We start from the raw sequence: 24,628 nt of genomic DNA, 5'->3' as shown, positions 1-24,628 counted from the left end.
AAGGAACCCATTGGTCTCAGCTAAAGATGATCCTTTGGATTATCTGTGCAGTAGCAGGTCTCATACAACACACTGCTTTGTTCCTAGATAATACAAGTATCTAATTTGCTTTCAGGAAAGTGGGGCCTTACACTGGCTCAGAGAGGAAAAAGCCATCTAGTAGAGCCTCTCTTCTCAAAATCAAGTAGAACCAGCAGAGAGGCCAGGCACTGACCTCTCTTCCAGCTAGAACAGCATCAGTTCCCCCTCCTGCTCCCCCCTGTGCAATTTGGTGGCAGATATGTGACAGGGACCTTCCTCTGCTGGGAGTCAGATACTGCCCCAGCTGCACTCAATTCCTGCTTTCTCCACAACCAGGAAAGCTGGTATTGTGAAATTCTGTCTTCACAGAAAATCAGGGCCCTAAATCTGAGTAGAAAAGATTCTGAACAGTAGTAGATATGCTTCTCCCACAAAAAAATAACAATGATTCAAGACACAAAGAAGCCGCTTTTAGAACAACTAGATAATTAAGCTTTATCCTGTGAGTTGAACAAGTGGAATATTGCAGCTTTACCCTTCTCTGCCATCTGAAGCTACTTATTGATTTTTGTTCATTGTGACTGTAAATTTCTCTCCCAGGTTCTATATCTTGATGACCAGTAAGACACTCTTCACATCACTGCAGCCTGTTAACTCAACAATCTGATAGGAAACTCAGAGAAGGAGGAATCTCTGTATATATACATGCAAGGTGTTAAGAGTCAAGTTTCTTAAAAGCCCTGGACTTTCCAGTAAATCCAAACTCCACATTGCCCACACCATCCATGGGAGCTTAGCTTTGCCATGGTGCTTCTACAGGACAATTCCCACTATTGCAGTTATTAGTGCTGCTTTAGAGTGAACAGAATGCAGATAAGCTATTACCATCAAGAAAGGACAAGGAGTAATTTTGGCAATATATTAATCTTGTAACCATCTGGAATGAAATTAATCCAGAATCTCCCACAGAACTGATAATACTCTGTAGTTCATTTTACTGCTAGGTTATACCAATACACTGCTTGCATGAAGAGGCACCTATAATTCATGGCCCAGCATCTCCCTGTGCATATTTTGTACACAGTATCAGTGTTTAGTGTACAGTAAACCAGCCCTGCTTTAGCCACTGTGAAGTGGGAAGCAAAACTATCCCACTGCCAATAGCCAAAAATAGTGGCTTACTGCTGCAGAGGATTCTGGCCATGGCTTTGCTGCATGTGACATGGCACTAAATTGAGTCTTGGGAAATAAGGGACTAATGACATTAGGAAGATCTTGCCAGGCATTTACTGTTTGGAGCAAAGTTGCTTCTTATTTTTTTGGGAACTATAACTGGGACTTGGAAAATCTGGATTTAGTTTTAGTGTGTCTTAGCTTTCCTGCATACTCAGAAGCACAAGAAGGCATTTCAGTCCTACAGGCTCTATCCTGTGCATGGTTAGTCAGAGATAATTCCCAATATCGCCACAGTGTTGGGAAGATAAATATTTTAAGGTGGGATTGTGCTCCAGTGCTAGAGCTTATGTCACAGGACCAGAGCTGAGGCGACAATGGGGGTTATTTATGGAATTAAGCATGGTTAAAAGCATGTTTGCAGATCACTTTCCTTTCCCTCAGCCATTCCTCCTTCCCACTGCCCTGCCCTGCCAGTCTCCCTGGCCAGGAATGTGCCAGCTGGTCTAGCATGGAGCTGGTAGCAGCATGTGTTGTTTGGAACAGCAGGTACTGCCTTGGAAACATGATGGATTTAGCAACACAGGAATGTAGGATTTTTTACAGAAACAGAAGTTTGTTGCCAGTCCATTTGCTTTAATGCAAAGTTTGCATGTGTGATATCATAATGTCAGTTTTAACAAGATTTTTTTCATCAGGAAAGACTCATCTTTAGGGTAAAAAAAAAAGAATAATCACTACTGGAGGAGGACTTGTAGGGAAAGAGAAATTTAAGAACTCTTATATTGACTTGTCACGACTTCATACAAGGAAAGATGCACTGCCCTTCACTCTTGCTGCATAATATTTAGCACAAAGACAGTTTACATCTTAATAAAGTAGCAGTTTATCCAGAAAGTCCCATTTTTTTTGTAGGAAGCAGAGAGAGAAGGAATACAGAAAGTCAAGTCATACCAACCCAAAGCCCTGTTATTCCTGACAGGACTCTGGACTCCAAGACAAGGTAGGGTTTTTATGTTACAGAAAAGCACAGAGGTTCATGTGGTGCTATGCTAGGGGAGATATTTTACCATTTAAGGTCTTCAAAGACTTTTAGAGATCAATTTTCTCCTTCTAATGCTAATGATGCAGCACTAGCTGATGGGCCCCATACAAATTTCCTCCAGGGCACCTTTCTACTCTATGAGTGAGCTTGCAAGGATTTCCCAGTCCTCACCTCGGGCCCTGTTTTGCATCTGTAGCTCCTCATGGCAAAGCAAAGCAGAGCAGAACTTGGCACAAAAAGTCAAGATAACAAAGCAATTAATAAAGGTGATAAATTTGTATATACTTATTGTAAGCAGTCATGCATTACCACACTCCACATCCACAACAAATGGTGTTTCTTGCCACTATCTAAGAAAACCCAGTGTGACTGTGACAGTACAAATAATTCTTCTTTATTTCACTAGGTCCTGAATGCAGAGGAATTGAAAAAAAAATGTTTTACTTGAGAGAAACAATGGAAAGATTTATAAACAAAAGAAAATTAAAAGGGGGTTTAACTAGATAGGATATCACAGTTTTTACAGCTGTGACAATGAACATAGTGCTTTTTCTACAGTAAAGCTGGTGGTATTTCTCATGGAAGGACAGCATATATTTTCAGCTTTATGCTCTTCCAAAATGTGTTTTTTTGTGGGAAGGAAAGTTTGTTCTTCCTTATTTCAAGTGCTGAAGTAGATATTTCTTTAAATCAGTGCTCAAAGATCCTTGGCACTTCCTTAGAAGTGTTACCTCATGACAGATTGTCAAAAAAAGGTATCAATCCTGCTTACATAAATGGGTGGTGAAATGCAAGCTCCGTTAAGAAAACACCTTCGGTATTTTATCAGTTCCTTAGCAGAGGAAGATACCTCCAAAATAGATCCCTCTCCTCCTACACAAAGAGAAGTCATTCCAGTACAGCTAAAAGGTGAATTTGACCTGGTTTAGCCAGGGAGATAACACCAAGAGTCCTTAGTCTTGAGTATATATTAAAATAATATTTATCTGGACTTTTTTGTTTGACCCTTCCTTTCTCTTATTCCTATTTTAACCTTAAAAACCAAAAATGATAATAAAATGTGCATCCCATGCAATAGAAAATATGGCCTTTTCCCCAGCCTCCCTCAGTTGAAAACTCTGAGGCCAAGAATTCTCAGGTACCTTATAATCAGTGTTTTCCCTAAAATGATGTGTGTCTCTTGTTTCTACCCCACAATAACTATTCCTCCAGCAGTAACAGTTTTTTGTAGGGGACATTCTGGGGATCCTTTCAGGTATTAGAAGTGAAATTACTGACTCCTCTCTGGTATTAACAGCCAGTCCTGGGAAATCCAGTCCCTGTGGGTGGGGTCTCAGCCAGGAGGGAAGGCTGGATCTGTGCTTGTGCCTGACAGATGCACCTCACCTGCTGAAGAGATCCAGCTTTGCCTAAGGGGAGCTTGGTGGCTGCTGGAAGCTGGACTCTGCTATTTACTATGTGCCCCAAATTACTGCTCACTTCTGCAAACAGCAGTATCGATCATTAGCTTCAGATCTGCAGAACCTTTAAGACACATTATTTTTCATTTCAGTTACCAAAATATGTCTTAACTAAGCTAAAAATCCTAGAGAATTATTGAAATATGTGCATTTGTTTTCATGTTTTTGAAAACAAAACCATTTTAGAAAATAGAGCCATAAATGGAAAATAAAGCACAAAACATGCAACTGGCTTAAGGTATTGAATAAAAATAACACCAAATAGTTGCCCATGGAGGCTTTCTCCTGTGATCCTAAGTCACAATGCATTTACAAAAGACAAAGAGATCTTTAGCAGAAAGAATGAAAGAATGATCACAAACCTCAGGTGAGCCTCTCATGCTAAGGGTGACAGAGTCTGCAGCAGGGTCTGTGTTGAGGGAGTGCCACAGCCAGAAAAACAGAGTTAGGAAGTTCATGGTCACTCATACAGCAAAGTAAATAATAACTGCACAAGGGAAAACAACATGAACAAAGACATCCAATTGTTGCTAGCCAGTTTTCCATTAAAGTGAGAGGATGAATTTCTCTTTCTAAATTATGCTAATCCTTTTGTTAGCACGTTGCAGGTTCTTTGTGTTTTGCTTGAATGCTCAAAACTCAGAAAGAAGGTTAAATAAGGTTCCTTCAAAAGAAAAAGCTAGTTAAAAAATTAGGAGACTTGAAGCACAAAAAAGAAAAAAAAAAAAAAGAAAAAGAAAAAACAACCCCCAAACAGATGGAGGTCAAACATCTCGCTTTAGGGGTGAGTGTTATTCCTGACAGTCCAAACCAAAGATTTTCTATGGTTTGTTTCAAGACAAGAAAAAAAAGTGTATATTTAGGATGGCAATATCAGAATGCTCTCAGCATTATTTTGGGAGACATTTATAGACTGTGATAGGTTTCCAGAAAGACAAAGTATTTTAGTAACATGTCTTTATATCTGTCATAAAGAATCTTTCACAAGTGTTGTTAAAAAACCCTGGCTAAGAAACAGTGTTAAGACTCCCTTTTATAAACTTCATTTTCTGAATGATAAGATTTAATCTACACACTTCGGAAAGTAACATCCAACAAGCAGTAACCACATCATACAATAATGAAGATGGGTAGAAAAATTCATTAAAATCACATCTTACCATATGAAAATTATGATAACTTATATACAGGCTAATTATTTAATAATGTACAGATGTTAAATTAACTACTACTAATTACTATTAGAAATTATTACCACAAGTTCATGGGGTTTTAGAAATGCAAGATATAACTGTGGTGTAAGTGGAAAGTAGGAATACATCCCCAGTTTTGTCACTAATCTTGATTTGTGCCATTTTGTCCATGAAAACTTACATTCTCATTAAACATTCCACTATAAATAGTCTGGAGGTTTGGTTTCCTCCAAGATGTCCGTCTTTAACTGAGGGAAAAAAGTCCGTATTTTCATTTAGGAAAAAATTTTAGTGTATGCTTGTTCCCAGTCACAAAAATTCTCAGTTTCTGATTAACTTTGATTTAAGTGGGACAGATTAGTGTATTTAAAGACACCTCCATGGCCCAGACTGTCCCAAAGGGCTTCTCTTCCTTAATCACTCTGTGTTGTATCAGCCTCTGTTTCTCCCTCCTCTAATACCCAAGACCATCAACAAGGCACTGAATTTTGTCAGCTTTGAGCACAGCAGAAGGCTCAGTCCTCTGAGCAAAACATCATCTCCACTTGTGGTACTAAATCCTCATTCTTTCTCGAGCCAGTGTGAGGGCAGACACCCCCTGTAAGCAGACCTGAACCCCAAATTAGGCACTACATAACAGCATGGTGAGAATCAAGAGTTCATCAGGAATGTTTTCCTAAAGACAGTAAATATAGGGCTGTGGTGTCTGGTAGCTGAAGCACTTGGACAAGAAGTTGGAGATAGGTGTTTCAGGGCTTTCATACCTCGAGGGAATTTAAACCTTCTTCTGTAGAGATGTAGAAACCAGGAACCTAAGAGTCTGCAGAAAGGTAAAAGTAGACCTTGACTTTCATCTGTAGGGAGAGGAGAGTCCTGAGCTTGATTTCTGCTGCTTTGATTACTGCTTTGGTTTTACATCTAGCATAGTTTGGTATAAAAAGAGTAAATAACCTTGAAGGTTAAGACCTGACAGACACTGTGTGACTCTTTCAGTACCATGTAAAACATATTAAATAGCTTGCTAATAGGTGAAGAAATTCTTCAAGAACACTAATATTTTTGAAATGTTGATTAACTAGAAAAATCCAGCCATGATTAATTTCCTAGTGCTTCATGACTCCCAATCTGCTCTCTACTTTCCCCCAAAAACACTTTGCTGTTCTTTTAGCACACAGTGAGATTTCATAAAATGAACCTACTCAAGGCTATTTCATTAAAAGCTTGACATTCATTTTGCATTTATGGTAATATTTAAATAAATACGCTCTCCAAAGTGTTTTGCAAGGCCCTGGAGTGCTGCACTGAGTGGATAGATGGCTTCCAGTCATCTTCAGAACAGAAAACAGATTAACGTGGCAGAGCAGCCAGGGAAGAACATGTGGAGAACTCGCTGGAATGACAGTCCTGATGTGATAAAGATGCTAACAATAGCTACTAAAGAGGTCAAAATAAAGAGAAATTTAGAGAAAGAAGTTGCAAGAGCTGGAGACCTAGAACTGCTCTCTCATTACCTCCAAGTCTGTGCTAGCACAGGTGTGCAAACTTGCATTGACGGACGTTTGTCCAAGGGAGGAGGAAAAAAACACTCTCGGAAGTAATTGTGAATGCACAAATTCATCTGAGGTTGAAATAAATTCTTAAAGAAAGAAATAAATTCTTTCTTTCTAAAGAAAGAATAAATTCTTTCTCAATGAAAGCACATCAGTGGTTCTCCTCTAGTTCATGGGGAGGATGGAAGGGAATAGGGCTGGGGTTGTAATTAATGCAGTATCTCTATATCTCAAGGGATGGTAGCCCTGCAAAACATTATTTATTTAATAAAAGAAATAAAATATTAATTTTCTCATCCTGGCAAAGCAAATATATTGAGCATTTTCTGTTGCATTTTGAGGTAAGCCAACAGAATTGGAGATTCAATACTATTAAAAATAGATAAATATGAGATTTTCTTGTATACTTTGAAGAGTTGCACAAGGATTAACAAGTACAGAGCAACACATCCCCTCCTGTTATTGTATAAGATAGAAAAGAGGAAAATGTGACATTTGCAACAGACTGGGAAAGAGGTTCTCTGTGCCTACAGGAGGAATGGCTTTAGGGATTGATCAAAAGCCACGAAATGTGGGCTCCACTTTGACTCAAGCCTCAAAAAGAGGAAAAATAGGTGGGATGTGATGAAAGGTATAAGAAGAACATCACAATGAAATATTCAGCGCTAGTGAGAAAGATTGTAGTGAACCTCAGATTAGTTTTAAAGAAAGGGAAGTTTTTCAAGAAACATTAAATTTGGTATACAAGGCTTAGTAGAGGGTTTTCTGCTATTGTTTTAGTGTTAGAAAAATAAAAATTAAAAGACGAAAAAGACTGCAGTTGTCAAAAAGAGATGCCAAAATTCAGGTCAGCATTTCAGAAGCATGAAAGTGAAAAAAGTGTGGATTTAAGGGTCCTGAAAGATAGAACAGAGATTTAACACTTGAAGGAGAATGAAAAGAGACCTAACTATGAACACTAAGTCAGAAGCCAAGAGAAGAGCAAAGACTGACATTGTAATCAAAAATAAGGAAGTGAAGAAAAGTGCTTGAGACACAGATTGATGAGGAGGTGGCACTTTCAAATGGCTGAAAAGCACCAGAGGTTACAGCACAAAAAAAAGCAAGGAAAGAGAGTCCAAGGCATGAAGGGAAACGGAGAGACCAAACCCTCAGAAGAGAGATTTTCCAAGAGTTTTTGCTAACTTGGAGCTTTGCTTTACCACATTACAGCCAGTGGTTAGCACACAGAGCTGGTTACCAGCTGGCAGTGCTGCGCTTCCTGCATTGCACTTCTGTGTCACTGCTTGTCACCCCCAGAGTCACCCTGGAGCCCCCCAGAGACAGCAGAACAGGACCGAGTTTTATGGGGATATTCCCTGTTCCAGAGCTGGAGCTGCAGGGGTGACAGGTCTGTGGGCTCAGCCTGCATTTCTTACTCATTTAAGGCAGAGATTGTTTCATTTTCAGTCATTCAGTCCCCAGCAATTCCCAGCGACACCGGATACCTGCTGGCTGCAGCTCCCAATTCATCGGAGGAGCTGGAGAGCTTGGCTGTGCTGATGGTGCAAACAAGCCAGTTAGGAGCATGTCAGGCTTTGTTCAGCCAGGAATCACATCCTTCTTATGAGCTGAAGCATCACACCTGCTCCTTTTAGGTTAACTGACAAATTGCTGCTTTGTAAATCTGCAGTTTGAATGTAAAACCAAGCCTCTCCTGAGGCTAACTGACAATGTGTGAGGAGGGGAAATTGAAACAAAAAACAAACACACCAAACTTGTGATAGCTCACATGGCCAGATATCCTTGCACCAGGGAACGTAACTCTGTCTGTGAGGCTGGATTACTCACAAACACCACGCGTATTTTGTAAATCTGTATCCCAACACAATCAGAGAAAGTGTATCTCTAAACAGTCTTATTAATTTCAGAAGCTGAAATAGAAGAAACAGTCAGTGCCACCTCTGATTCCCCAGAGAAATGAGTAAAATAATGTCTGACAGTCATTAGGAATGTTGGACCTTCATTCCAATCCGAGTACCACTGAGGAATGGCCTGTTGTAGTTAACCACACACACTCTAATGCTCTGTGGAAGTGCAGCAGTGGCAGTAATTCCCACAGGAACTTGCTGTCCTTCTGAAAAGCCCAGTCATGCCACCAAGGACCTGTACAAGGCTGATCTGGCATTCCTGCCCCACCTGAACACACAAAGTCACAATATTGGCTGTGACAGCAGTGTCCCTGGCATGCTGTGTGGCTCCACAATCCCAGACAAATCATACAGTCCCAGCTGAGGAAGATGCAGATCTGCTGCCTCTTGTACCAGTAGGTCTCAGCTCATCTCCCTAATCCCCCTGATAGCTTTGGGGGTGCAGCAATGGAGAGGAAGTCCCGAGACTTTATAAAAATGTTTTTGACCTCTTCAGGCATCAAAATATTCAATACTATGGGGGTGTGAACCTGTCAACTGAGAGACCTTTTTCTCCTGATTCTGAAGGTATTGGCTGCAAGCCTCTGGGCAACTTCTGACGGTGTTTTACAACCTTCACTGTAAAAGTCTTCTTCCTTATATCTAGTCCAAATGTAGCTTTATTTGATTTTCTGTGACAGTCCCCATATCCTCCAAGAGTGCTTGTGTCCTGCCTGGGTGATTACCTAAGCATAGGCACTAATCAGATCTAAATCTCCTTTGATATTCAACATCATGCTGTTTCTTTTTACAGATTCTATGCCTGTTATTAAACAATTTAGGTCACAATCAGCCAAACAGCATTTGCTGGGGTTTAACATTCTATACTTTGTTAAAGTGCATTATGCTGAACAAGAGAAGGTGGCTGAAAGCATCTATTTAAGGACTTTCAAACTGAGCATGGACAAAGGCAGTGGCATACAATCTGCTGTGCCAAAATCCTTCCTGCTCCTTCTCATGCCAAAACTCCAGGAACCAGCATATCCTATCCAGTCTTTGAGTTATGCAACAGTGTGCAAAAGCCATTGCCTTCAGAGGTGTCCAAAGATTTCTAGCTTGATCTGGGACACACTGACCATGACCTGTTGCCTCAGGAAGAGTAGGTTTTCCTATCATCTTCTGGTGCACCTCATTTACCGGTATTTTACCACATCTGCCCAGCTGTATTGCCCAACATGGATAATTGAGCATGGTATTTCCTCAGATGAGAAGTCAAGCTGCAAGGTCCTCAACAGCTATCAAACAATGATGTGTATACAGCTGAGTCTAAGGGGAACAAAACCAGCATTTTTTTTTAATTTTGCAAATTACAAAACCTAAATTCCAAAGTCCTGTATTTTCCCAATTCTTTTAAATTTGATAGCTCTCACAAGGCAGGCAGAGAGCAAGATGTACATCTAACCTCTAATAAATGATCATTCTCAACTAAACATTATAGATTCTAACTTATCAGAGTGAATATTTAAGAATTAAATAAGTAGTCAAGACAAAACCAAAAGAGTTTTAAATATGACTATTTTATATATGCTGTTTTACTTTAAGATTAAAGTAGGATAAATCACTTAATCCATCAAAATCAGATAAGAAAGGAGCTTCAGGTTGCATAATTCAGTGAGTTTCAAAAATAGAACTTAATTGCCTGAAATTGTGCTCTGATCCACATGCTTCCTTGGACAAATGCAATTACTGCCTCTTGTAAACAAGCTAATTGATGTGAGAGAATATAGTTCAGAATATCTTATATGTGAACAACATTTCACAAAAAGCACAGAGACTTGAGCAATGATCAATAGTAATCATCACAGTCCCACTGGAGCAGCTAAAACGACACTGTTGTGTTTGCATCAGCTGAGCATCTGCTTCAGTTTTCCTTAAAATTATAAAAACCTTTCCTCTCACCCAGCAAAATTAATTAGCTGTTCAAGCTCTTGGAAAAAAATTCTCACTAGCAAAAGGTAAAAAGCCTTTTCTTAGATGAGGCAATCAAAAATCTTAGAGCAACTCCAGGATCTGAACTCTTATCAGTGATTGCTCAGCCATTACACAGGCACCTCTCAGGACAGAAACATCAAAATGGCAACAGTTATATTGCCAATAAAATGACAAATGCTAGCAATTCCTGATTTTTGCCTCAAACTCATAAATTAGGATGGCACAAGACCTTGTGATCAACCAGTCAGACATTTTCCTGAAGAACTGCAGGGCAACAGTAGCAAAATACACAATTTTGATGTTTTAATCTACTTACTGTATACTTTATGTTGTGCCTGTCTACTTTCTAAACTCAAGAGACACATGCCCTCATATGCCCCCATCTGATGTCACCTGTCCTGTTGTATCAACCAAATTTGTAATCTTGCTGGAAAAAATCTTTCAACAAGGTGACAAGGTGTGTTTTATCGCCCTTAATTATAAAACTGCATAAATCAGTCTCCTTAAAGACCAAAACTAATTTCAGTCTAATTTCCTATTTCTTGTTAAAAATTAATTTTAAATCACATTTAATATGATACATTTAATTTCTTGCACCTTGAAAATGTTGGCTTTCTCCAAAATGTGATTTGCCCAAAAGTGACACCTACACAACAAGTGGGTGGACAGGTTAAAATTTTCTGTTTACAAACTGTCTTTGAACAGTCATTACACTTTACAAAATGTGTTTGGCACTGGGTGAATACCATGTATACACATCACAAAATGAGAACAACTTGTTATGATTTTATGGAATTGCTTTCACATAAATTATTTATCAATTTTCTTTTTCCTTGTAATACTTGGTTCAAATAAGTCATTAGGAAGGTACTGACTCCCCTGAGTTTTGCATCAGGTTGTATACATTCAGCATATAGAGCTGGCTAAATAAATCACAAATATCTTCCTTATACTATTAATTTGTTAAATGCTTTGTTTTAATGCCTAGACTCTTTGAGAAATACGATTGTCCCTTCTTCATTCAGATCTAAATCCTGTTCACTTGTAAACAAAGCAGAAAAGTAAAGAAGCATTGGATCAAAATTACATTTCTTTTGTTCTCTGGATGCATCATGAAATTATCAAGGTCGGAGGAGACCTTCAAGGTCATCCAGTCCAAGCACCAATTCAGCACCACCATAATCACCCCTACACCACATCCCCAGGTGCCACAAGCAGAGGCCTCCTGAGCACCTCCAGAGACAGCGACCTCAGCACCTCTCTGGTGGAGCTGCTTTAACCTATTCCAGTGCCTCACCACTCATTTAGTGAGAAAAAATTTTCAAATATCTAATCTGAACCTCACCTGTGTCATCCTTTCACTTGAGACACGGCAGGAGATATCGATCCCCTGCAGTATCCTCACTTCAGGGAGTTGTAGAGAGACATGAGCCTCCTTTTCTCTGGGCTAAACACCCCAGCTTTGTCAGCCACCCCTCATAAGATGTGTTTTCCAGACCCTTCCCCAGCTCCATTGCCTTCTCTGGACCTTCTCCAGCACCTCGATGTCTCCCTTGCACTGAAGGACCAGAATTGGACACAGCATTCAAGGTGTGGCCTCAGCAGTGGCCGGCACAGAGGACAGTCACAGCCCTTGTGCTGGTCTGTCTTGATACAGACCAGATGTCCCTGGCCTCGTTGGCCACCTGGGCACACCTGGCACACACTGGCTCTTCACTTTACTGGACCTCATGCAGTTGCCCTCAGCCCATCCACCCAGCCTGTCAAGATGTCTCTGTAGGCAGAGACCAAAATGTGATCTCATATTTGGTAAAATATGGGAGAACAACAACATTTCTTGGGTTTGCTGCCATGAAACACATCCCATTGATGACTTCCTTGCCATTTCCTAATTGTGTAGAGTAGCAGAGCAGCCAGTTAGTGGGAACAGCTGCTCACACATAATTTCAGAGGCTCAGGCACTACCTGTTCACAAGGACACTGGCAGTCAGAGTCAGCTCCCTACCCCAGGCAGAAGGGCTCACCTTGCCTTCACAAGGATGGCCAAGCGAGCTGCAACATAAACAAAAAAACATTTAGGAGCCTTTCTGAGCTCTCAGCAGCTTTCTTGTTCTCACCTTCTGAAAGGATTTTCCTGATGTCCTAGTGCTACCACAGAGCTGCCTGAAAAGGGAGCTACTGTGCACTCACAAGCTTTTGCAACGGAACGGTTTCTCATGAACAAAACTGCTGGCTGGGATTATTTATACTTGCAATGGTTCACTGCACAGGATCGAGGGCTTTTAACTGTTGCTGTGAAGAGCATCTATTCTATGTGAAACCTCACAGAAGGAACCTGACACTTGGTATAATTTCTTACAGATATTGCAATACTCCCCCCATATACCCTGCCAAAATATTTGCAGCCAAGTGCATTTGACTGAAAACTTGGCATAGGACTTCTATTAATTATTTTCAATTCACTGAATAGGTAGATTAGTCAGGGAAAACTCACAATATATATGGGGAAGTCAGTGAGCCAATCTCTGGCAGACGCTTTACCTCAGAATTAAAGGTTTTTGACCTTTCAGGGCAGATAGTTTAAGGAAAATGGAAGTTTAACAACAATGTTTCAGTTGTTAAGATGTTGCAATCAATTCACCACAGGTGAAGGCTCGCTCACCAAATGAAGACTCTTCTCAGCACACTGAAATGACAAGCTTTTAATACAGACAACAGTATTTGGCGACTGCAAATAAAGGCAAAGAAAATGTGTACTTTCACGTTATGTTGTTCACAGGTAAAGTGAACATCAGGGTGTTCCTCCAAATCCACAAAGAAAAATCAGATGGAGAGGCTGCAAGGAAAGGTCTGGAAAAGACATTTCTTTATCTTTAATCACCCTGGTTCTGCCTGGCCTCTGCCTGCCCCAAGGACAGACATTTCCTGAGGGAAACTGGCAGGGAAGATCACTTCACCAGACCTTTGGATGTGAGTACGTTGCAAGAGGGCAAATATTACCTAACACCAACGTTAGTTCAAAACAAAATCCTCCCCAGTGTTTAAACACACGCTGCATTTTCTAACAAGTGAAGAAAATCCTTCTTTCCTCCTAGATTTGTTCCATTCACAGCCAGAGCAGTGCTGATGCTGACGAAGTGCTTGTGACAGAAGCACAGCTCTGCTGTGGCTCGTTAGCATTCCCACATTTGCAGATTGATCTGTTTGCTCTGAGCACTGCTCAGCTCATGCCACAGCTGTATTTCACTCATTGCTGAGGTGGTAAAACTTCTGTTACAGCCACAATATGAGCTTCGACTTATGGGAGTAAGATTGTAGAGCTGAGTCATATTTTATGGCACAGCAGTTAAAACAGCTGGGAAATTCAGAAACCTGATAATGGGACTGTCAAATGCTTTTCCAAATTTCCCAATTTCCATTCCTCTAATGAAAAAAATTCCCTCTGCATTCACATCACACCTCTCTTATTCTTTTAACACTTCCCATAAATCACTCGTCCACTCTCTGGATAAATCAAACTTTTTTTGTCTAAGTACCTGAAGTCTGTCATGACCATCTAGTACAGAAATGACAAGCAGAAATGCAGCCCAGGACATTGCACAGATTGTCACACACTCAGCTGGAAGGCCCCTTCCAACCCAGGCTATTACATGATCTATAGTCCTCTTGGATTTGTTTTAGTCTTTACGGAACCTGAGAGAAAATTTGCTTTTAAAAAATATTAAGCAGCTTGTTAGGAAATATTAATCAACTAATTTTAATCATATCACTGGCAAAATATTCACACTGCCTTCTAAATGATGGAAACTCACCTTTAAGTGGTCTACAGTCAACTGTTAAAAATATTATTATACTGGAATACTTCTAAAGCAGGAGTCAGAGTAACCAGAGGCTGTACTAGTTTATGTCAAAATAGCTTGAAACAAACTAAACTGTAAGACACTGCTCAGCACACAAGCTTGCAAAGGTGTTTCACTGTATACTAGTGGATTCTTACAAACCTAGACATTCTTTTCAAGGAGAATAATCCCAGAAATTTTTAGATCATTTTGAATGGAAACAAGTGCAGCTTATATAAATACTTTGGCAATTCTGATGGCCAAATAATCTTTCCTCAATTATTCTTTTTATTGTTATTTTTAAAATAATTAATTACTGTATTTTAGCTGTTTTCCTGCTCTTATAATAGGAAGGTTAGATGATCCAGCACATAAAGGATGTTATGTAACCCTTCTGTGATGTCAAGTAGACTCAGTGGATGTAAACACCTTTAAAGAGGCCTCCCTGGTTGGTTTAAATCTCTGTAAAGCAGAACACCAGCCTCATTCTAGCTGCAGTACAAAGGGAAATTTGGATGTGATTGAGATCATCTGACCAGAGATGCCAGAACTGTTGTATTATATAATGCATGTGAGCACAGCTGCTTGCTTATCACAAGACCTGAGAGGAATACATCACACATCAAAGGGCAGAGCTGCCTTCCCTCCTGCCTCTATAAATCCCCCGGATGGCGTGCTTTCCATGGGCCATTCACAGCACAGAAACCGTCCAGAGCACGAGACACAAGGAATTGGTACCCAGCCATCCCTTCCTTAATGTTATTCTCCACAGGGTAGGACATTCACTCCGTTCCTTGAAGCACCTTCATGTGGAATAACACAATTAATTTCTCTGGGAGCTAAAGGGGTTCAGCCAGTCAGACCCTGGTTTGGGAGACCCTTGGGTGCCATTTGCCAGGCACTCTTGTGCAATGAGCCTGCAGGAAAGCTCTCACTCACACACAGGGAGAAAGCCATTTCTAATCTACTTTTCACCTGGGAACGCCATATTATTGAGTGAGCTCTGCAATTTAGTCAAGACCACCAGTATGATATCAAGACCTACCCAAACACACTAAAATTTCAGTGTTACTGGGTACATGTGACATACACAGTTTGATCAGTGTCAACCTTCTAAGAGAGTGTGCAATGCAAAGTACCTAAACAGAAGGAACCACATTTTCAGCAAGATTTTACTAACTTTCAACATGTGATCGCTCTTATCCAGTTGTGCTTCACAGGTTTCCATTTTGAAACCTACTTCAATACTTTGTTTCTTAGAATACATGTGAAAGGGAAGAAGTTCCACTAACCAAAATTTTATTATTTGATTTGAAAATTACAGTGTGACAAACACAATTTTAGACCAAGTTTTCCAGTAATTCCCACAGAATCGTCTGCTTTCCGTGTGAATATTCTCCAGTTCACACGATGATCATCTTCCACACAACAAACGCTTATGTATTTAGGGGTTGAACACAAAAGATCTCTATGTCCAAAGCTGAGAGAGTGAATGGCAACACAACTCCTTCAGCCTCTGGGGTGCTCAGCAAACTGAAAAGGGTGAAGAAGATTGGCTGGTTCTAGCAGAAATCAGATGTTAGTACTGAACTAAAACTGATTCTCTTGACTGAAGGCTGGACAACACATAGTGACAGTGAGGAGTGAAGAAGAAAGGTAGATTTCAAAGACAACCTCTGCTGTCAGAAATCCAGAGGCTTTGTTCAGAGACGGGGGAATCTGAGGGAGCAAAGGTGGGTCAGTGATGTATGAAAGAAAAAGGTGTTGGCAGGGGCTTCATTTCCATTCTCACGCAAGGCTGGGAACTCTCAGAATTTTTTTTTCCCTACAAGGTGACTTTCTGTCCATTATGCACAAGATTCTACCCTTGTGGCCCTAGCATAAAAATACAAAGCCTCAATAAGATTTACATTAATTGGAGGATATCAGGCACTGTTCTCCTTCAGGTGCAATAATATCAGTGTATCTAAACCATTCTTCCCAATCTGTTACCAACAAAAGGCTTATTTACAGTTCAAGTCTTTGCTTTTAACTTGTCTAGAAAAATTTCCTTTCCATGTCACATAAAGGTGAGACTAGAAGGCATGTAGGGTACAGGAGACTGTGATGAAAAACACTCCAGAATGGGCTTTGCCATACAAGATGTTGCCCTCTGGTCTGGTTTCTGGCAAGCTGTAATAATGTAACCTGACTGTCAACTACCCTGACCTGTGGCTATTGTCACATACTTTCCCAAATCATCCACAAGATGCTGAATGAACTCGTCACAACTTATTTCTGTTATGCAACCACATGAAGAATACAACTCTGTATCATGGTCTGATGGCCCAGAATAACTGCAGAAATGACTCAGTATCCAGGGAAAACTTTCAAGCCTGCAAAAACATGACATTTTCCTGGAAAGCAACTGTTAAACTGTGACTACTGCATTCTTCTCTTTTTTTTTTAATCTGTCCATACAGGCTTTGAAGCTCTGAATGCTCCTGGGCACTGAGAACAATGTGAGGTGAAGACTATCTGAGCAAGTGGGAACTCAGGCAGGACAACACCCTGTTATGTGATATTATGGGAACATTTTGAGGAAATGTAGCAGTCCAAGGGCCTAGAGCCAGACACTTCCTTTTTGCCCAGTCAGTCCATATTGCCAGGGCACCTATTGGGTGTCCTGGAAGGACTGGAGCTTGGCCCCCAAGGGATCTGCTTCTGCAAGCCCAGCTCAGACAGGATGAGCCATCCTGCTGCCTGGCTTTGAGTCCCACGTGCTCCTGGCCAAACCTGGGAGAGCATCCCTGGGGACTTCAGGAATCGTGGCCCTGACACAAACCTAACAAAAGCAAAGCTCCCCTCTCTTGTCCCTCCATTCCAGCTGGAAAGGCTCCTAACATCACATCCAGAAATGTACCTGCAGTGAAGTAACACCAGGTGAAAGTGGACCCTAAGTGTAACTGAACGTTAAGAACCAGACTGTGCTTTCCCACCATGTTAACAACTGCCTACACAAAAGAAGGAAAATATATATCATCCCTACTTAGAACTCACCTAGAACTTTCCCCTAGAAAGATAAACATCAATGAATGTGACAGAGAAAGTTTAAATTTGTAAAAAAATTCTGGTATATAGTCCTCATTTTGTTTCAGGCTACTTCACACTATTCCAATGTCCTGTGTTAAACAGCCCCCACATTCTAGGAACACATCATAGGAATCACACAGAATTTACATAAGAAACTTTGATGTAGAGTTTAACACAAAATAGTACCAGCTGAGCATGCTGCAGGAAGATATGCACAATCCCATTTTGTTGGAAACAGCTTTTCACCTTGTACTAAAGAGGTCAGCAGGCCTGAGAGCCAAGGTGCTCGACTCTGGTTTGTTTGCCATGAAGGGGACCTTGGGCACGCTCATTTCCCTCTCTCTTTCTCGGTGTATGTGTTCCTGACATAGTTAAACAGGATCAGCAGCACAGAGTGAGAATTTCTGACACTCATAGTGTGCCTTGAAACTTTCAAAAAACCACCACTACTCCAGTCCTGACTTCCACTACCCATAGTGAGAAAATTACCATATATTATTATCAAAGCCATGGAGCTGCTAAAGAGAACATGTATTGCAATAGATGAGCAGGAATTTTAACTGCCTGAGCCAGCAAGGGAAACTCTTTTCCCACTGACACAGCCTCCAGCTATGTATGGATGCAGCACTTTGTTTTCTCCAGAGCAATGGTGACATTTTAGATCATCTGTTGTGCTATAAATGGAATACTGTGATCTGCTGAACATTTTCTACCTGGAAGGCCATTTCCTGGTGCCTGAGTGATTAACTTCCTTGGATGACATTGCCACATCTGTAATGAAAAGGTGTAATGTGCTGCTAATTTACGAGGCTGCTGTAGTGCAGGTATTTTAAACGACCCAGGTGTGAATAGCAAAGGCTGGCTGGTGTTTGAAATCTCTTCAGCAGTATTAGCTCACTGTGGGTGGTATTTGAAATACTTGTCTCTGAAGTGGAGGAACATGGATTTGACAGATGGAACAGCAGTGGATCAGGAACTGTTTGGATGGTTTCACACTAAGAGTTGTGGTCAATGGCTTGATATCCACAGGAAAGGAGCAACAAGTGGAGTTTCTCAGGGGTCAGCTCTGGGACTGGCACTCTTCAACATTGTCGAAAAGCACACAAGTTCTGCTGAACTGATTTTACAACTATAGCCATTAAATTATTCAAATCTAAACAAGACACATGCCAGACTGTCAAAACACTCAAGGAGCTTTTTTCAAGTTCAAGTCTGTAGCTACGTGTCCTCCATGTAGGCTGCCAATCAATAAACACGAGAACAAGAAACCAAGAAGTCTCTTGGGTAACACCTCCTACTCCAGTGCTCACCCCTTTGGCTGGGAGGAAGAACAGTCCTCTCCTAAATAATCCCAATTCTCTTCTTCCAAAATATGGAATGTAAATGAGTTTAGCTGCAGATAATGATGTTTCTGTTATAGTAACACCCTGAATAGCTTCAAACGCCGACAGGGAATTTAACTCCTGGGGACTTGGCTTAGCAGGATCTCCTTTTATAAACCCTGTTCAGTATAGAGTGTAAAATGGCCTCAGAGCCCTCTCCAGGGACACTGATAGGCCTGCACGCTTCATCACAGGCTATTACACACTCAAATTCACTGGGCTGAACATCTGTGGACAATATATATAACCTCAAAACATCCATGAAGCTCTTCAATCTGTCTGCAATTATACAACTGTAATTCTGAAGGTGCTTGCTGACAGAAAATAGGAATTTGGTATGAAATCCTTTTCTTCTGTGTTCTTTCTCTGTCTGTCCAGAGAGGCTGAAACAGAGGCTTTCAGTTTAGGTTTTAAGACACAATTTTATGGTGTAAATAAGCTGTCTAGCTTGAGTTGCAGTGGAAGCAGCCTCCTGAGTCAGTTACCTGGGTAGGAGATTTTTTTTATCCTCACAAAAATGGCCTCATTCCTAATGGCCAAGACTTGTAAAATCTGTGCTGGGGTTACAGCAGGAATAAACCACAGCCTCTTCCCCCAGCTACCTGATCACCCCGGGGTTTGTGTCTCCCATGCCAGCTATTCTCACACTGGAGAGAAGAGGCACTGCCAGGGGGTGCAGCCTCCCTGGAGCTGTTTCTCCTTCTGCCACACCACCACAGAGACTCTTTTCCCTTCAGTAAAGCTGTTAAAATTACTTAGAATAAATCTGGGCCTAGCTTTTCCAATTTGCTGAGTCCCAGAGCAAGATAATATTAAAGGGGACATGTAGTCTTGAAAGGACTTGCAGCATGTTTTCACTTGATTTTTTTTTTTCTGTAACAATGGGGTATTCACAGGAATTGAAATTTCATTTAAATATGGATTGTGGTAAAAGCAATTTTTTAAATTATAAGCACTTGAATAAGTTTTAAATATTTTCAGAATGTTTCCTTTTATTTCGTGAAATTAATGTTATACTTCCTTGCATTCAATTTCCATTGAATAACTTTGACATTTCTAAATAGAAGGTGGAACATTATTTTTAAAACACTCATAATTTCTTTCCTCTCAGAAAATCTGCTTGGTAAAATTTTGAAAAAATAAAAGCTGAGCTCTGTGCTCATCCTGGCTTTGGAACACAAAGTTCTCCAACTGTGGAATTTCCTAAAAGCCAAAGGAAGTGCTGCCAAAATCTTCACTGCCTCTTTTGAAAACATAGTTCATGCAGTTCAGTAGATTTCCATCAATTTGATCAGATAACATTGTCATCTAATTAATTCTAGACAAATTCATGTGCCTTCAACAGAGAATTGGCTGAAGATTGAGGCTTTCTTTAGTTAATATAAAGACAAACCAGTTTATTATAATGTTCCTTGGGGCAATAAATCCACAATGACCTTAACCATGATTTTTTCTGTCAGTTCAAAAACACAATCTTCATTCTTGGTTAGCCAGGTGATTTAGTGTGTTCTTCAACTGCCCAGCAACAGATTATTTCATTTATGCCTTCCATTTGTTCTTCCAACATCGCTGATCCAGGTAATAAAGAATCAGGTTCACAGCAATTATCCCTGGTTAATCCTTCATAATTGTCTACATGTTAGATCAGGGATATTACACTGAATAGCATTTCATACAGCACCTTCCCTGGGTGCGTCAGGCAAACTCAAAAAAAAAAAAAAAAAAAGAATGACCTTGACTGACACATAGGCCATTTCAGATTCCAGTTCTCTAAAAATACCTCATTTAGAAGCATTAGGTAGATGCAGACAATGACCCTTATCTTTCCATGTAGCTGTTGGTTTCCACAACACATTGATGATACTTTTAAAAAAATGCACTCCCTCACAACAGGAAAAAACCCCTCAATGTCAGAAGTTGCCCCAGAGGCTGTTTGCACACAGGCAAACCTTGTTTGCATACAGGTACCTTGTTTTGTCCTTCATTACTCACCTGAATTGTGTTCTGCTTTACTTGACCAATATTCAATGCCAAAACTGGTTTTCTCCCAAGCAATGATTCTTTTTCAGACCTTATTTTTACAGATAGTCTAAGGACATTGAGCACTTACAACAAAAGAAGGCAAGAGGGGTTGTAGGTTTGGTTCAGGGCTAAAGAGATCCAAGTCTTTCATTCCTCATCACTGTGAGGATGAGGAGTAAAATTGTGAGGATGAGGTGAGGATGTCACAGATGACATCAGAAACACTGAACCACAACAGCACAGGCTCACAAAATCCCAGAATGGTTGAGGTTGGAAGGGACCTCTGGGGACAATCTTGGCCAAATCCCCTGCTCAGGCAGGGTCACCTAGACCAGGCTGCCCAGGACTGTGTCCAAAGAGCTCCTGAACATCCCTGAGGCTGGAGACTCCACAGCCCCCCTGGGTGACCTGTGCCACTGCCCGGTCACCATCACAGTGAAAAGGTGATCCCTGGGGTTCAGAGGGAGCTTCCCATGTTTCAGTTTGTGCCCGTGGCCTCTTGGCGTGTCATTCAGGGCAGTGAAAAGAGCCTGGCTGCTTTCTCTTTAGCCCCCCTGGAGACATTTGCACGTGAGGGGATCCCCCTGAGCCTTCCCCTCTCCAGGCTGGGCAGTCCCAGCTATCCCAGCCTTTGTGAGGTGCTCCAGGCCCTGCAATCCTCTCAGAGGTCCTTTGTCATCCTTAATCATCAGGGATCCTCTGCTGGACCCTCCAGGAGCTCTCTGTCCTGACTAAGTAATTTCAGTTATTATTAAACTTTTTTTTCTGGCAGTCAGAGAACACAAGCAGAATAAGTGACTGTGATCTCAAGAGCACAAAGTAAAAATACATTTAAAAAAAAAGACAAAGAGATACACACCAAGGTGAAGCGAATTTGTCAGGTGAGACCATCATCTTGTGTTCTACCTCAACAAGAAACTTAACAGCACACAAAAAAATGTGCTTTAAGAGTGTCCTCCAGTGCCTGCTAGGGAGTGACTATTGAAAGGTGACATTTTCTTTTTCTTGTGACTGGTTATGTGCCCTGGGAAATGTAAAAATATCACCAAGGTATGCATAAGAGAGGAGTTAATTAGTTTAACTTCCTGATGGGAATATATTAACAGTGTAATAAGATGCTCAAATACTCTTTTTATGATTGTCCCTGCCAAAATAGTTGTTGGAAAGATTTTTGTAATACAAAAACTTTCATCCTCCATATGGAGATCCAGATGCTGACTCTGATCTTTGTGTGGCAGAGGTCACTGCAAACATTCAGCCTCTAGATCTCAGAAGTGGCACCTCTGAGACTGTGACTGGAAGGATCCTGTGTCAGGATCAATATCTGTAGACAGCTTTCTCCTAAGTTCCTCTACAAACCCAAAGGGAATAATTTCCCTGTATCAATACACAATCCTTTGACAGGAAGAATGTTATTTTTTTTTAAATACCATCCTGTGTTTTCATTTTTAAAACTCTTTTGTAGTCAAGTTCAAATGCAATTTGTCCTGCACAGTCATTTTCCCAAGTGAATAACATAATTAATCATCTATTCTTATGTGTTTGTGACTTAAAATGACTTTTAGCTAAACACTCTTACCCTAAGTCTCCCCTTGATTAAGCCTGAACATATAAGCATGAATTTTATTACTGTGTCTCTCCTTCTGTCAGCCAGAATGTCACTTTGGAATTTAATCTAATAAAAACAAAAATAATATGCTGATTTCCTCACTGTTCTAAAATATATAACCTATTTTCCATTTGAAATAATTTTTAAAATATATTTTCAGATACTGGAATGACCAGTATATTTTCCTATGAATTGCTTTCTAAAATTACACATAAAATACCTTCCTGCTTACATACTGAATATGAGGGATGGAGAATTATACTCCCTACAATAAAACCTAAATCAACTTCCAGCTTCTTTATAACTGTCTAGACAAGAAAAATCTTCTCAAAAAGTCCCACTAACCTTAGGATCATCAGTTAATAGGACACTGTCTCCTAGGCTATTATCATTTTATCTGTATCTGATAAAAATCTGTGGGTAGGATGCACAGTTTAGTTTCTATTTCCCTGTTTTAAAAAGCTAGAAAATCATATTTAGCTGATGTTTTTCCTCCAAAAAAAGCATTTTGCAAACAATGAAAAAACTAATATTTGAGCAGCATAGGCAGCACTGTGTTAAGGTACATTATTGCAGATTTGCAAATAGGAAGGACTGTAAAACCTTCTTTTCTTCAGGTGACAAAGGAATGATGGCAAATTTCCAATTATTTCAGGATATCAAGCATCCCTTTTCGATGCCAGGGATTTTTCACATTTCTGTATCATTGTCTTGGCTGATACAGCCACCTTGTAAGTAATTGGTGCATTAAACAATTATAAAAATTTTGGAAGATACCAAGAAAAATGTCTGGGGAAATAAAAAAAAATCAAAGTAAAATTTAATAAAAAAAACTTTCTGTCACTGCACATCCCCAAGTTCCTATATTATTTTGCTGATTCATTTATAAGATTATATATTAAACAGCCATCTTTTTGAAAGGCCTTTCTGGTGCAAAATAAATTAACTTGACACATAAATTGTTCTCATTTAGCAGCTTTTCTAAAGGATTAAATCTTGTTGCCAAAAAAAAAAAAAATTGAAAAATACAGAAGACAACAAAAAGAATAACAAAATTAACCTGTGTGGGGAAGAGAGCTTCCCTGCTTTCCAACACCCACAGGGAACCAAGTTCTTCAAGCAGACCCACATCTTATTTTGGGAAAAGATCTTTTCAAAGTGAGCAGGTCTGTTTTAGGGGGCACCAGGCTGAGGTATAGTTTGTACAGACCTGGCACTGGTTTTTTTGTTTTGTTTTTACCACAGACAGTAATAATGCTGTCATGGGTTCCTTGCAAAATCTCTCCTGGAACTGTCCTACAAGGAAAGAAGCTGTAAGATGAATTTCTGGTCATCTGGTCACTGCTGGGCTGTTCTAGAAAAGAGACCTGGTGCCATAACTGTGGGGAAAATCCTCAGCAGCAGCCTGGGTGTTCTGTTCTGCAGCATCCCTACAGCTGTTCATGCTGAGGATAACAGCACTGCCCTGCCAGTGCTGCTCATCTGCTGAGGTTCTGCTCATCTGCTGATGTTCTGCTCATCTGCTGAGGTTCTGCTCATCTGCTGAGGTTCTGCTCATCTCCTGAGGTTCTGCTCATCTGCTGAGGTTCTGCTCATCTGCTGATGTTCTGCTCATCTCCTGAGGTTCTGCTCATCTCCCGAGGTTCTGCTCATCTGCTGAGGTTCTGCTCATCTCCTGATTCACGGATGGGTTACAGCTCAGGTATGACAGCCATACCCTGGGTATTCATCTTCCAGCAGAAAACCAGCTTGATTTGAAATAATTAAAGCCCTTCTACATATTATTTATTGTGAATGAAGAAGTTCCTTAACTTCTTCAGGAACGTTCAGTCTTTACTATTTAACTGACAGGTTTTGATCACTTTATCTTGCCAGAATTACAGTCCCATGACTCCCAGGCTGTCTGATTCTAATAACCAGGTAAGCTGTCAATTGTATATCTCCTAACCATTCTGGTTCCAATGACTTTTATACATGCTCTGTTTCTTCCCAAGCACTATTCTATTCTGCAACACTGATACAATCAATATCTTTTCAAATCAATTCATGTCTTGCTTAGGCTGAATGAACACATTAATCTGTAAAACTGATGCACATTAATATGAAGTCTTTATCTTTTCTTATTGGTTATCAACCAATTACATGTTACCGATGCTTTTTCATCCTGAAAAAATTTGAAAGATAAACAATAGCTGTTGTGACAGCCAACTTAACCATCTAGCACCATCTTGAGGTTAAACTGCTCTTGACATTCTAAAATAAATGGACATTCCTTGATTAGCTCACCAGAAGCTCTAGAGTGATGCAGATATTCATTTTTTGCAGACAAAAATTTTTAAAACCCAGCGCTTGTGAGACAAACATTCTATATATATTTTTTC

At 40.3% G+C, this 24,628-nt stretch overlaps 1 long non-coding RNA gene across 1 annotated transcript; it reads right to left on the bottom strand.

The window, feature by feature from the left end:
* Positions 1 to 4,714: 4,714 nt before the first annotated feature.
* On the bottom strand, positions 4,715 to 5,819 carry LOC137483364 (uncharacterized). Its single transcript, XR_011004436.1, has 2 exons — positions 5,657 to 5,819; positions 4,715 to 5,568 (listed from the first exon to the last, which is right to left on the bottom strand). It is a non-coding gene; the product is annotated as an uncharacterized lncRNA (long non-coding RNA).
* Between the last annotated feature and the right edge of the window lie 18,809 nt (positions 5,820 to 24,628).

The sequence above is a fragment of the Anomalospiza imberbis genome, chromosome 16 (assembly GCF_031753505.1).
Source record: "Anomalospiza imberbis isolate Cuckoo-Finch-1a 21T00152 chromosome 16, ASM3175350v1, whole genome shotgun sequence".
Classification (NCBI taxonomy): Eukaryota; Metazoa; Chordata; class Aves; order Passeriformes; family Viduidae; genus Anomalospiza; species Anomalospiza imberbis.
This window is presented reverse-complemented; position numbering and strand designations above follow the sequence as displayed.